We start from the raw sequence: 14,972 nt of genomic DNA on the forward strand, positions 1-14,972 counted from the left end.
CCTCTACTCACATCACTTACACTGCTGAGGAACCATGGCCTGCTCCAATGTGAGAATGATTTGAAAATATACAGTACTAGTCAAAAGTTTGGACACACTTCCTCATTCAAGGTGTGTCCAAAATGTTTGACTGGTACTGTATATTGTATGTCATATGCTGGCTAAGAGGGAGAGGTGGATATGGAGGATGTCACAGCTGCTCTGTGTGTGTATTGAGACGATGCGGTCACCAGAAAGACAGCTTTTTCATTACTAAATCATTTACATGAATTTCTTCTTACTGTGCTTTCATTGTGTATTTCCTATTTTACATTACAGTTACATATACAGTATAATTACTGTCAACACTGACGGTGACAAACCTGTGAACACACTGTTGAAACTGGTGTTTGTATGACATGAGTGTGTTCAGTTGGGTTTAGAAGATGTTGGACTTTGTTATTGGATCACTGTATGTCAGTCTCAGTGAGAAGTTACATTTAAAAACACTTTTTAATCTATTCTGTCATACACAGTTTCTTAACCTTTGTGTAGTCTTAACATTCTGTAACTCCTTCCTTGTCCTAAGGGTCAAAAATGACCTTCCTTTACTAAACTCCTCAAGTAAAGCAGCTTCATTGACTTTTAAACCCCAAATCTATTGCATGAAGAAGCATCAGTCATTCATCACAAACTTTGTGAATGTCTGGGTTTTCCCTTTTCACAGTGAATGCATTTTATTGAAGGGAAACAATAACAGTCTTGAACTTTTTTGGCAACATAGTGATATATTCTTATATACCATACAATGAGGAATTCATCTACAAAATACTAGTCTCCTCCCACTTTTTGAACCATTGCCCCCACCTGCAAGGTGTATAAACAACAACAATAAATAAGAATAAAATAAGATAATAGATACAAAATAAAAATGTGAAGAACAGTCAACACTAATCAATGTGTGTGCATGGACTTTGCAGATGTGTTTCTCACATGTGCAGCATGTAGTATTTGTTTGCCTGCCCCAGCTGCAGCCTCAGGTGAGTCAGGACAAGATTCAGCTCCCTGAACAGCTTTCACAAGCGCTGCAGAGGCTTCTTTGAATGTGTGGGGTTACAAGTGCCTTTTTCTCAGCTGCTCCAGGAACACCCTCCTCTTCTTCTGCTTATCAGGCATCCAGGTAGGGTTGATCTTGTTCTGCGGCAGTCATCCTCCTGCAGCTGTAAGCTCCAATCACTATGCCTCCTTTGCTGTGGTTGTAGTCGAGGATGATGGCTGACTTCCTGTCCTCACGATCGCTAATCTCAGCCGTTTTTTGCAGTGTGCTCAGGAAGACCACATTCTTTATCGCCTTTGTGAGGTAAGAAACTAGAGTGGTGCTGGGGGTGAAGGCCTCTCTCCACCTTGTACTGAGGAGTACAGGGAGGAGCTCAGGCTTGTTCTTTCTAACTGTGCCGACCATGGTGATCTTCCTCTTCAGGAGCTGCTGGCTGCATTTATAAGAGGGGAAGAAAATGTCACACATGACACTGTGTCCTCTCAGTCCATCTATCACATCAAGCACAACCAGCATCCCCTGGTTCTTCTCTGGGCCTCCACTGGTCGGCTTCCTTGTGTAGACTAGTATCTTCCAAGCATAGCTGGATTGTGCGTCACAAGCCACCCGTATCTTGATGCCAGACTTTGCTGACTTGCTGTGGGCATATACTGATTATCAGTAATTAGTATCAGTGTCACAGAAAACAATCACATAAATCAATGGTGTTACAGCAATACATAATAAAATTAACAGTGAAAATCATCAACATTACAGATATGAAAATAAAAATGTACCTTTGAATGTAACCGGTTGCTCATTCACTGTTATTTCAGGCCCAGGTTTGTAGAGGTCTGGCAGACACTCCACCCACTTCTCCCAGACCTCTTTTATGGCCACCAGTTTGTCTCTCACATGTCTTGCAGGTCTTGACTCACAGTTATCAAATCATAGCATTCTCGAGAAAGTGGGAAAGACTCTCAGTGTCATGGTGGCGTGCATCCCAGAGACTAGATATAGCCTCACCTCAGGTCCTATACACACCTGCTAAGATTAGCAGCTCTATGTATGCAGGTCAATCACATTCATCCTTTTCCAGCTGTCTCCATATTTACAGAAACCCTCCAAATTTGTCATCTCCAGGATGATTTTTTTTGATGGTTGGTGTGATGAACATGTAGAGTGTTGAGGCGATGTTCTGGGTGTGTCTTGTGGGCACTGGCTTCATCCTTATGACATTTTGTGCTGCCATCCTGCCCTGGTTGTCATATGGTGACAAGGACCCTGATACTTTGCAGTTCTTTGACATAAATGTCTCTCTTTCAGCTTGGGGGATTTCTTCTTCATTTGAAGATGATGAATCGTGCTCTAGGTTGTATTCTTCCCCATCTTCTTCTACAGATACCTCCCCCTCCTTTGTTTATTTTATCTAAGATTGTTTTTATTTTGTATGTGAACTTTTTTTTTTTTAATGTTTCAGAAAATGTGCTCAAGCGATTGATAAAAACTGTAATTGAGGGAACTAATTAAGTATTTTTCAAGGGAACAAAATTAGGGGAACAAAACTTGTAATTAGCACTTGAATTATTGGAGTAATATAAGGATATATTTTTAATTTTAGGGCACAAATTACAAATATGACCGCAAGCTCTGTAGTGTCTCCAGTTGGTGAAGAATATGGTTGGTGTATATGAGCCAGAAACCACCATGGTTGAACAAAGGAAAGAAGATCAAACCTCATCAACAGAAAATCCAGGGCAGAGGTGTACACACGCTTTGATTGACAGATGATCTGTGTGAAATATGAGCAACAACATCACAGTAGGAAAGGATTACAGTTTTTACAGCTAACATGCATTTCTCAATACTGATTTCACTTTTTTAAACCCCTTCACACAGTCAGCACAACATAAGTCAAAGTGGATTAAACTGTGGATCACTTTCCATTGCTTTGTCACAAAATACATTCAATCAAAACCCATGAACATAACACAACATTATTGTAAATTAGACTGCAATTTCTATCTACATCTAAAAAGAAATACATAAATTCCTAATTGGAATGTGAAATACAACACTGAGTGCTCCCATTTCATTCCTTGGTGACCTCTGTGAAAGACTTTTAGTTTAGTAATCATGTGGGACAATGTGGTGTTTTGGCTTCTCTTTCAGTTCCAGTGTTTTCAGCCTGTCCCAGCATGCTGTCACTTTTCCTTCCACCTCACTATCCATTCCACAACACCACAGAGGAACTGTTCTCCACCAGCCACATGATCACATGTCCCTCTTGGACGTGATGAATGCTGGATGTTTGGACATACCTGCAAAAAGATTCTTTCTCAGATGTATTGCATGTGCTGTTGATGAGAATATAAGACAGGGTTGACTAGCACTGTTATAGTTCTATATCTGTTGTTATTCTATACATACATAGTAGGGATGTACAGAGAGCCCAGTATTTGTATTTGTATCTGTATTTGTTGAGGCAGCAAAATTATTAGTATTTGTATTTGTATTTGAATAAAAGTGGAAAGAGACTTAAAAATCCTGTTCATGTTTTTATTACGCTTTTAATTTTAGAAAATTAAAGTGTTATAATAAATTTTCATGAATAAACTACCTTACAAAGGAGGTCCCCACACCGGGTCTCAAACTGGAGTCTCCCAGATCATAGATAGACGTAACAGCGGAGCAGAGGAGAGACACTGAGATAGTGATGTAACCAACCTGCATGCTGGTATTTTTTTTTTCTTCCCAAAACCAAATATTTTTAAAAAATATTTGTAAGAAACAAATATTCGTTAAAAAAAACAAAAAAAAACACTATTTGTGCTTTGCCCAATAACGTATTTGTATTCGGGCGCACCCCTAATACATAGTATAGTATACACACATATAGTGAATATGTATCGCTTTGTATTGCATTACTGGAATTATTCTAGTTTAATTTGTGCTCTTGGAATCACTCAATGCAAAAATGTCAAAAAAATAAAAATATAAAAGTCCATTGAAGCTTATTGCAGCATTTCTAACTGTGACACAGACTGTAAGGTAGCACCATCCCAACAGTAGAAGAATAGTTACAACTTTTGTTGTAATGGAATCCTGGTTTATGCAAAATAAATAAGCCACTTTAAAGACAATAGTGATACATATGCTACCTGTTGTTAGTGTCTTTTAGGTCACTGTGTTGTGAGTTTTGTTGTTGGGAGTGTTCTGGTACCAGAGTTAATCCTGAAATGTGGATCAGGTGTTTTGGTTGCATTCATGCATTTTGGATGAAATGTGCTGAGCTGCAATTTGGTTAAGACAGCTGTGTACAGAGAAATGTGTGTGAGCAGTTATAAAACTCTAATACCGAAGATGTAGAAAAAATTACAAAAGGCTTTGCCATTATAAGGCCAAAGTCTTTTTGAATAAATTGAGAATATTATAATATGTTGAGACATATTTGTGTAAAGAAGATTCCACTTATGGAGGAGACAGTACAGAGCTCCTCTATAGGCTGCCAGTGAAGTCTCTGTAGATTCAATGTTGTCATCAGACCATTATGGAGCAACAGTACATTTTAATACCAGGTTGTTAATTGAAAGAGAGAGAATGACCTCCAAGAGCCAAAGTGGAGAGAAAGAAGCCAGAGATTGTCTAATAGAAAACTTCCCCAGGGTGTTAGAGACAGTGGTACTTACTGCCAGCCAGATTCAATCAGCACCATCAGATTAAAAGAGACGAAGCAACACAGTTTTAATTAGGGCATTTTAAAGTATGATATTTTGTTGGAATAATAATAGCCTTTGCTTGATGGTTAGTGAGAAGATGACAGAATGTGGTGAGAGAGAAGATAATGGAAAGTAAAAGGAGATGGTCGTTATGCATCAGGTCAAGGTCATATTAGTGTTGTAACTCCATGCTACAGTCATTTGCTTTTTATTCTTTTAGTATCTGCTGAATGTCATACATGAAAGATTTGTCTTTCATTATAACTAAAAAAATAGTCACATTGCAAATCTTTTCAGGAAATGGATTCATATAATTACTAACTAAACAAATGTCTTAGTTAATGATGCTATTTCTGATGAAAAACTAGAAATTATACAAGACTTCTCATCTTTCATCACCTTTTTTTTTTAAAATAACATAATAGTTATCACTTTCAAGTTTGAAAGGAAACAGAATATTCTTTCATGTCTCTATGGGGAAATCACAATTATTATTACATGTGACAAATAAAGGATGTGAATTTATCACATGTAAAACACATTTCACATGTTTATCACATATGGAAAACATGTAAAGCGTTCACATATATAGACACATGTGATTTTCAGACATTTCACATGTGATAAATTCACAAGATGTAGGCACGCGTCCGTTTCCGATTTTCAATTGAAATGTGAAAACAACATATTCACAAGTAATTTCACACGTGCCTTAAGGCCCTGCAGCACAGAGTACAATAAATACATCAACCACTCCATTTAGACACTTCAACAAAAATGCTAAACAATAGTAAGACACACATCCATACATGGCTACTGCACAAACCCTTGACCGGAGGCACTTTATTAGGTTACAGTTACAAATGAATGTCTACAGTAGTTCATTCTACATTGGGAAACTTACCACCCTCTGAAGCTATATGTTCACAGTAACCTCTGTTGGTTTGGTTGCTAGTCTTCCTGGGGTCCATAAAACCACACAAGACTCTAAAATGTGTTTTTCTTATTGTTTCCTGACTGTGATGTTGTTCTCGTCACTGTGCAGACTGATGATGATGATGATGATGATGATGATTCATCTGCTGAAGGAGGAAAGTTCTCTGCTCATCTTAAATCTGGAGTTTTCAGTGAAGTAGGAGACATGTTGTATCCATTTGTTATACTTTATTTGCATATTCATTGATTTTGGATTTTTCAGTGAGGGAGCAGTAGAAGGGATCTTTAGCAATTGTTAAAAAAAAATTAACATGATGAATATAAAATCCAGCAAAAGTAAAATAAAATAAAATCAACACAAATGAATATAAAGTGATGTTCTATCCCAGTATTAGCAATGATTGTTGTCTTTTCTTTCACTTAGAAGGAAACATGAAGTAAAACAGGAATATAACATTAATGATGTTAGATACCACATGTGTCACTTCACATCTGGGCAATCCCATAAGAAGAGTACAAAAATCAGCATACATAACTTTATCAAAGATAAGAAGAGGCCCAACACAAGAATCCAGGCAGAAAAGCAGCCAGTATCACAAACTCTTAGAAAACTATAGTATTTGAATGTAATGGTTTATCTTTATGGCTCTATAGAAGATTCTGCAGACATAAAGAACCTTCTCCAGTTACTTCAGCACACATTAGGACTAAACAGCAAACAGATTTTGTTCAGTTTGCAGCTCAGCTTTGGCCTTTCCGACAGATGTTCCCCAAACTTAAAAAACAAGACACAGCTCTGCCTCCTGCTAAAGAACCCCTGTGTGTGCTGCATCCTTTCTCTAAAGAGGAGAAAGTTAGGGAGGCCATTTAAAATTAAAAAAGCAATGGAGCAAAACCTTCTTTTGTCAGCCAAGACTGCTGTGAACTCATGCAGGACCGAGCGCCGGTCCGGGCTGCCAAGCTCCGCTGGAGCCAGGGAGGCCCGTCAGTCTGGCCTGCAGGCTGCTTTCACACCGAGGTTTATCCACGGCACAACGATCAGGAGGATTAAAGCAGTAACTGATAGCAACAAGCCTGCTCACGGCCTTTTGAACATGCTGTCAGAGGCCAGGACAGAAACACACACCGAGTGGTGCTGGAGGAGCAGAGAGAGGAGGACAAGGAGTGTGTCCAGGTAGGATTCAAATTCCGGCTTTTTGGGGGACTGGGGCTGAAGATCTATGAGTTTATGGTGTTGTCCTCTGTATCTTGTAACTGTGATATGGATATCACGTCATTTATGTGGAATAAATTCTTGCCATGCATACTGACATATAAACTTTTTGTGTGTGTAGAAGGAGTTTTAACGGTGAAATAAGCACTGAGGTTCAGCTAACAGTGTGTAGGGATGTAGCTGAGGATAAACTCATTATACCACAGTGGAAGTTCATTTATATGAGATACATTCAGTTTTGTAAAATGTCAATTTATATGAGTTATGTTGTTTGTTCTAAAAGATAGATAGAAAATCCATTATTTTAATGATTGACTTTGGCCTATAAATAGATTTAAGAGTCATGTTTTGTGGTCTAGGTTGTCAGGTTTAAAACTGACAGTCATGTCTGCAGTGGCATAAAGAGGTGTCTGATGACTCATAACAGATGTTGCTTTTTACAGCAGTTTTAGAGGATATATATTTGACATTCATGTTTTCAAATGAATACCATAATACCTCTCTTTTAGTGCAGCCACAGAGGTCGTAAATGATCATTGAAACCATGTTGGCTACATTTGAGATGCCTTCAGATGAAGTCTCTCAACCTCTAAACCCAAACCAGTGTTTTTTTTTTAAGCATCAGCATCATTTTAACCTGAACATATCTGCTCTGTGGATTTCAAGACAGTCTGCTTGGAAAATATCAGAATCCTGATTGGCCTTGAATCTGATGTACATAGAATTAGAAATATAGACACAAAAACAAACAGTATAGGCCTAAAACTACTATTACTGAAAAAAAATCATTATGTTTACCTGCAGTATGTTGAAATATCCACAGTATTGGGCATAAAAAATATATAATAAAGACATGAGTTTATATAAAAAAAAATATCTGCATGGAAGAAGGATTTAAACAAAAGTGCAAAAGCAGTTCATAAGGTGTGAAACACTTCACCCTCAGCAGTCATGCTGTTACCTCAATATACAAAGGTTCACTCATATGAATGTTCAAATCTCTCAAGCTTGTCATTGTAGGTCTGCTTCTCACCATGTAGTATAAGGCCTGCAAGGAAGGAAGATGACATGACGTCTGGCTATGCCTACAGTCATCTTTGATTTCACATTTGCAACACAAATCAGCTTGTTTTGAGATTTTTTTTCTCATGTAGTGATCTGCTTCAGTAACCTCTGACAGTTTTTTTGTCTGTTTTGAGAAAAGTAAGTCTTAAAGAATATGAAACCAAGAGACAATATCTGACAGCTGTTTTTGCAATTTAATGCTCTTCTACAGAGATCAGAGAATGAAACATGCATACAAATCATACACTGTACATGTTTGTGCCTGACACAAAAGCTTTCTGTTTCTCTTGGTGATTCTTTGGCTTGTGATCATCACCAACCGGAGGTCACAGTTCAACCTGCTTTTTTCATTTCCCACTGCCGATCCGTTAGAGGCAGAGAGTGTGTGTGTGATTATTGTGTGGCCCTGCACTAATTCCCCCATCCCTGCGTAAACAGAGCAGACAGAGCGGAATAGGAAGTGTCCCCTAACCTCGGCGCTCCCCTCGTCCCTCCTCCCCCTCAGGGAGGTTTTGTAAAGCGGACAGGAAGCTGATGGTCCCGGCTGACCTCTGCTTTGTCTCCCGGCTCATCTCACATCTGGGCACCGACACAATGTAAGGAGACAGCAGCATTCAGAGTGTCACAAAGCCTGCCTCTCATCTTCAGGGCTGCACATTCACCAAAGCCTAAGCTATGGAAATGATATTAGAGATGTTGTTGTTGTTGGTTAGTGTGATGATGAGGTGCTCATACAGGTCATCAGTCCTCTCTACTCCCTGATGGGAAGTTATTTCAGATAATATAGCATCAATATGATATGATACGTAACTCTTCAACTTCAGTTTTGCTTTCCATACATTTAACAAGGTTCTTGGTATAGTCGTAGTTTTATGTGGAATCAGGATGATTCACAGAATGTAATGATTTATTGAAATAAGGATCTATATATCAGATTCAAAGCCCAGAGAAGTACCTAAAAGCTTCTTGCTGCTTGCTTGTGATCTCAAAGGATTCTATCAAGCACTTTAAAGAGTTCTTTTACAACATCATAACCATAAACTCTCTCTAACACCATCTAACATTACATCATATGAACTATTGATATAATGATCAAAACTCAAGACTAAAATCATACCTTGTCATGCCAAGATGTCATACATGCTAACTACTGTACATTTATAATGCAAACCATCTTGAAAAATAATATTATAATAAGAATGACGTCATATATATATATTTGTAAAAAGCCGCATTTTTATTGTATTTTTTTTTACATCACTCATTGAAATGGAATCATACAGTCATGAGTGAGTGTTCGTTTGACTGACTACTGCTGAGAGAAAGAAGATAAAGTCAGCACGTGCGCAACATTTGATGCTTTTATTGTATTTGTTCATTTGAGCTTCAGAGTTTTCTAATGTTTATATGACTTTTCATTTTCATTTCATTTCATATAGGCTATTTTAAATCAATGTCATACTTTGGATAAACATAGCGCGGACTGTGTGTAGATACTGAGGCGTCGCGTTGCCGTCACCAGCACTGAAGAAGATCATAAACGGCAAAAACACGTGACTGATCACAATAATCCAGCGTTTCAAATGCCCAAATATATCAACACGTTCTAGCATCATATATTTATTTTGGGATGATTTGAATGATTCTTTTAGTTAGCTTGACGTCTCATTGGCTGCTTGGAAGAATTACAACCTGCCTCTAGTATTAGATGACGTTTTTATTCTAAACTGTCCTGAGCTCTTCTCTTCAGAATGAGGTCAAATGTGCATAAAATAAATAACAATGACAATATCCTAATGTTTCTCACGCGGCCAATCAGCATGCTATACATTATGTCTACACATTAGACAGCAATACATGGATACATTAGCTTCATTAATTGTTGTAGAGATTTCATTTTGAGTGAGATTTAAGGTAACCTATTAAAAAAAATAAAGAAAAAAATCAGAAATTTATAGGAACAATACTTTATTTAAAGACGCACACTCAAATGACGTAGTAGAAAAATATTTATAAAAACAAGAGTCAAACTGCTCTATAATTTCAATAATGGCCAGTTGAGAAATAATTTACACAAGAAGCTAAAGCTTATTAATGTTATTCAGAAATAAGGCCTTTATCCCGCCATTCTGCAGACAGACTTGTGTCAGTGCTGGATGGAAGACACACATCATCCTCTACCAGCCAAATGAAAAGCTGCCCACATGGCAGCGCTCTATATCAGCTCTATATCAGCTCTATATCAGCTCTATATCAGCTCTATATCAGCTCTATATCAGCTCTATATCTACGTGTGGCTTTGCCTTTGAGAGCATCCATCACTCGTCCATGTTAAGCTTTATGAAACTCATCAAAGTGTTTTTGTAGACTGACTCAGCTTCAGCTTCCTGGAAACAGAGTTGGACTCTCTGCTACTGGATTCATGTTTTGTTTGTTTTTATTTTTTTTATTTTTATTTTTTATTTTTTTGGGTCTCATTTTCAAATAGAAAATAGCTGGCACACTTTTAAAATGTTCCTGATCATAAATGAAGCTGTAATCAAATTTAAATGTCCATAATTCTTAAGTTAATATCTATAATAACAGTCTGTGTCAAATACATATTTGCAGCATGTAAGTGTTAGCGGAGTGTAAAATAAGAATTCAGTTTACATATGATCAGCAGGAGTCACCTCACTACCTCTAACCTGCAGTCCTGAATATTGAACAGTTAGTTCTAATGATCCCAACAAGGCTCAAAAAATAGTTACTGTAAAAAAAAAAACATGAGCCAGGAAGACAGAGATGCTCAGGAGAAAACAAGCTGTAATAGATGATATAATAATAATAATAATAATAATAATAATAATATATACATTGCTTGCGTTGATGTATGAGGTTGTATAATTGTATAATAGGAGCTCCGCCTCAGTCCTGTTTTTCTAATCAGATCATCCACTTCTTTAATGAATGAGACAGTTTTTCAACCATGTCATCATCTATAGGCTGTTTGAGTATTTTCACATTTTCACATTTCAAAGGGGAATATTTTTGAACCCGCATTTATCTGATGGCATCTCATGATTTCTCTTTCAAGGGAATGGGAAGGTGTGTCCATCTTTCTGACTAGTAATGTAATGTCGCTCTCAATCTCTACAATATCAGGTTTATCTGAGTATTAAAGAGAGGAAGCTTTGAGAATCTAAATCCTCTGATCTAAAGCAAGAACATCCCTTTAAACTGCAGTGACACAGCAGAACTTTTCAGTATATTTCCTAATTTTCATTATTATAAATGAAACATATTTATTGTGCGCTGTGTTATCACTTTTATCTGAGGACTTCTTCCACCCCTGCACGCACAGCTGAAACCAGACTGTTTTCTTAGTTTCAGGAAAACTTTTAGAGGCACGAGGTTTTCCCCCGCCAACGGTGTGTCTTTAGAGGAAATAAGTCAGCTTTCAGTGTCTGCTGCTCCGGTCCCGGTTCAGTAGAAATCACACCGAGCTGCTCCACAGTTCCTGCGGCTGATAGCGCTCTATACCCGGCTTACTGCAGGCTGCACACGGTGACACGGCACCCGGCAGCCTTCTGACCAAGCTCTAAATGAAAATAATAATAATACAAAAAAAAAAAAATATATATATAGTAAAACAAGAAAACAATTGTAATGATCCATGCAAAGATGACTTGTTATTGGTAGGTTGTGTGGCTGATGTTTTCCGGGGTGATTTATTGAACTTTTGAACATTTAGTTTTTTCCTTTATATGGAAAACAACACGTGGTGTGTGATGGTGATAGTAGTATGAATGCTCATTATAACCGGTTTCCTTCATGATCCCAGACACGTGAATTTCAGAAGACAACTCCTGCTTTTTCAGTCAACTAATAAACATATTTAGCCTTTATTACTCACTGGAGAACTTTATTTTGGGGTTAAAACCCAGTTCATAGGCTGTTCAGTATTTACGCTTGGCACTGGTTTTAGCCCACTTTTTCTGCATATGGCGCGAAGAAGCAACAGATGTGTATTATATAGTAGCAGACCTGACCCATAAAAGTCTGTTAGAGGCCTACAGGTCAGACACACTACTCCATATGCAAACCTTCATATACAAGCACGTCAGAGGAGGCCTCGTGTGCTTTCTTAATTCACTGCTTTTAGCTGAAGTGAATAACCTACACACACAGGCAGAGAGAGAGGGAGAGAGAGAGAGAGAGAGAGAGAGAGAGAGAGAGAGAGAGAGAGAGAGAGAGGTGTCACAGTTCAGCATGGACAGACATGACTGTGTCACCGACAGTTCAGAGTCTTCAGTGGCTCTGAAGCTGCGTTCAGGTACAACACTACCAGGCGTCTCGCTTGATGATTCGCGCAGCTCGGCCGCAGGCGTGTGTTTATTGATCCCGAGCAGCCAGAGGAGGGAAAAAACACACTGACCTATAAACGCTGTTGCCAGTGTGTACCTGCTCTATGAAATGACTCGTCCCCGCACATTCTCTGCTAACTGAGGATTTTCATCTGAAGAAGAATCATCATCCTGTGTGTGTTGTTCTCCTGCTCTCACATCTTTCCACTGACTATATTACTTTCTGTTTACTCTACTCATCGTCTCATAAAGGAAACATTTTCAATGCAAATAGAGCCTATAAGGACAAATGCATCAAACAGGCTGTCTGAGATTAAAGAACATATAGCTCGGGTAGAAGAGGGCAGTTAGAGCTCAATCAATCAAACTATTTATTTATAGAGCGCCAAATCACAACAAAAGTCATCACTTTTCACACAGAGCAGGTCTAGACTGTACTCGTGTTACATCCACATTGAAATTGAACATTAATAATAATGTAGTCAACTATTTGGTGGTTCTGCCGTTTATAGGCCTAATTGTTTATTAGAAATGATCTTATGGTGGAGTGAAATGATCCTAAAAAGCGATGTAAAAACAACTGCACATGCGCACACCCAACATTATAGTTTATTTTCAAATTAATTTTTTTAAATGACTAAAATGTACAACCATCAAATGAGTCTCATGTCACAGTGATATGAAGTGATCATATGGAGGTGCTTAGAAGGTGAGGAAGACCACCTCCCCCCAGTATGGCTGCATAAAATATGAGCAGCATGAGCAACATTATGCATAATGTTTTATCCGCAGCTGACCTGAGGCCACGTTCACCGACCAGGACCTGAACGGTTGGAAGGTTGATCTAAGCTAAATAAGAAGAAACATCAACCTCAAATTCACTGACAAGACTTTACAGCGATGAACAGTAGACATGACTAACTCTGAGTGTTTTAATGCTTTGAAAGGTTTCTGTTCAGCAGAAATGTTTGTAAAACAGCAGTAAAATCATTTGTAGGCTATGATGAGAATTTGAATGAATGAGAGCCCATGCAACATGCTGAAGCCGTATACACACACAGGTAAGAGGATGTAGTCAGTGCATACGTGACCTCACCACTAAAGCTACAGTATGAGCTCGGCCCCTTTATTCTCCATGATGTGTGTGTGCAGGACTAGAGCCATGCTGTCCCCCCTCCCTGCTAGCATACACGCATCCAGGAATGACACACTGGTCACACTGACAGAACAGCTGCTGAGCCCAATACGCTTCAATCATTTGGAGACCTAAAACTCTCAGCTGTTGACACAATTCACGTTTTTGACTACTCCGCTATATTTGTGTTGTAACCTGTGCTGCATTCAGGCTCCATATGAAAATGGGTACAGTGCAATTAGAGTTTAAAGCCTAGTGTGAAAACTGAGATATTATTTAGGAAATATAAATGTGACATATCAGGTGGTGAACGGCTCATCTGAGATGTCAGATAGTTGCTTATGCAGCTAACTTCACTTCTTTTGGTAGAAAATGCTTATTCCCATTTCATTTGAATGCAAAATGAGTCTGATCATCTTCCATGATTTATGAACAGCTCAGCTCATGACTATTTACTGGCAAGAAAACATTTTAACAGCTTAGATATTTCAACATGTCAGTTGAATAAAACTTCTAAACAACTGTACGGACTATTGTCCTGCATGCATTTGTTCATACATACATGAATTATCACTGTAGCCGCCAACGACTTCATGCAGCAATTACGGAAATGACTTTATTATTCTATAAACTGAATTATATACAGGTTCAGCTCTATTCTAGGTTCTTAAAATAAGTTTGTTGTATTCTGCAGACTTGTGCTGATAATAGCTATTATTTCTAGCCCATAGTGCATCACAAACACTGTAACCACCAAATCAACGAGCCTGTATGTGGTAGGCTATACTATTATAATAACTGTTGACATGTCTTAGGCGAGCCTATATCATAATGTTCATATGCTGATTTTAAGTCATAAGGATTTTTTTATAGGCCCAAGTCTACTATTTACTACCTGGAAGCTGGGTTGGGCATTATCTTCCACTGATAGCCTCAAATTTTAATATGTGCCTTTAAATGGTAAATAATAAGAAATTTCCGTTGTAACTTGAATGCAGCACACAGGAGTGGATTGGATTAATCTGCGCCTCCGGGGAATTCCGGGAACGTCACATGACACAAATTCTCCAGCTGTATTGGTCCGAGGCACGTGTCTGAGAGACCCATAGTACAACGTCACCGCAGCGTCTCGCAGCCAATCAGAAATGAGAACCAAAATCCGTAGTGAAAGTATTTGAGCGGCTTCTATATGAGGGCAGTTTAGTGCTGCTGGAAGCATCGATAATTGTGTGCAGGGATCCGGAAAAATTCAATAGATTCTACATTTTTTTTTTTAAAATAAATATTTAGAATCTTAAATCCGAGCATCGGGTCCAGCCATGAGGAGCAGGTGAATACCAGAAACTAAAGCATGATTTTTCTTTGTCAAAATCATCAGAGGCGCGTTTTCAGAGCAAAAACAATCTAAACTATTCTGCCAGAAAGGAGTTGAGTTTTTCTCAGTAACTCAGTGGTCAAAAAATAGCCTATAGTGAATCATTGATAAGAAAGTGATCAGGACGCATCAGGAGATTGGAATTACTACTTTGTAGAGGGACACAGA

General features: G+C 38.3%; 1 long non-coding RNA gene across 1 annotated transcript in view; it reads left to right on the forward strand.

Annotated features, from left to right (window-relative positions):
- The window catches only part of LOC121909468, a 567,936-nt gene that overhangs the window by 352,662 nt on the left and 200,302 nt on the right, over positions 1 to 14,972 (forward strand). The window lies entirely within an intron of this gene.

The sequence above is a fragment of the Thunnus maccoyii genome, chromosome 12 (genome assembly GCF_910596095.1).
Source record: "Thunnus maccoyii chromosome 12, fThuMac1.1, whole genome shotgun sequence".
Classification (NCBI taxonomy): Eukaryota; Metazoa; Chordata; class Actinopteri; order Scombriformes; family Scombridae; genus Thunnus; species Thunnus maccoyii.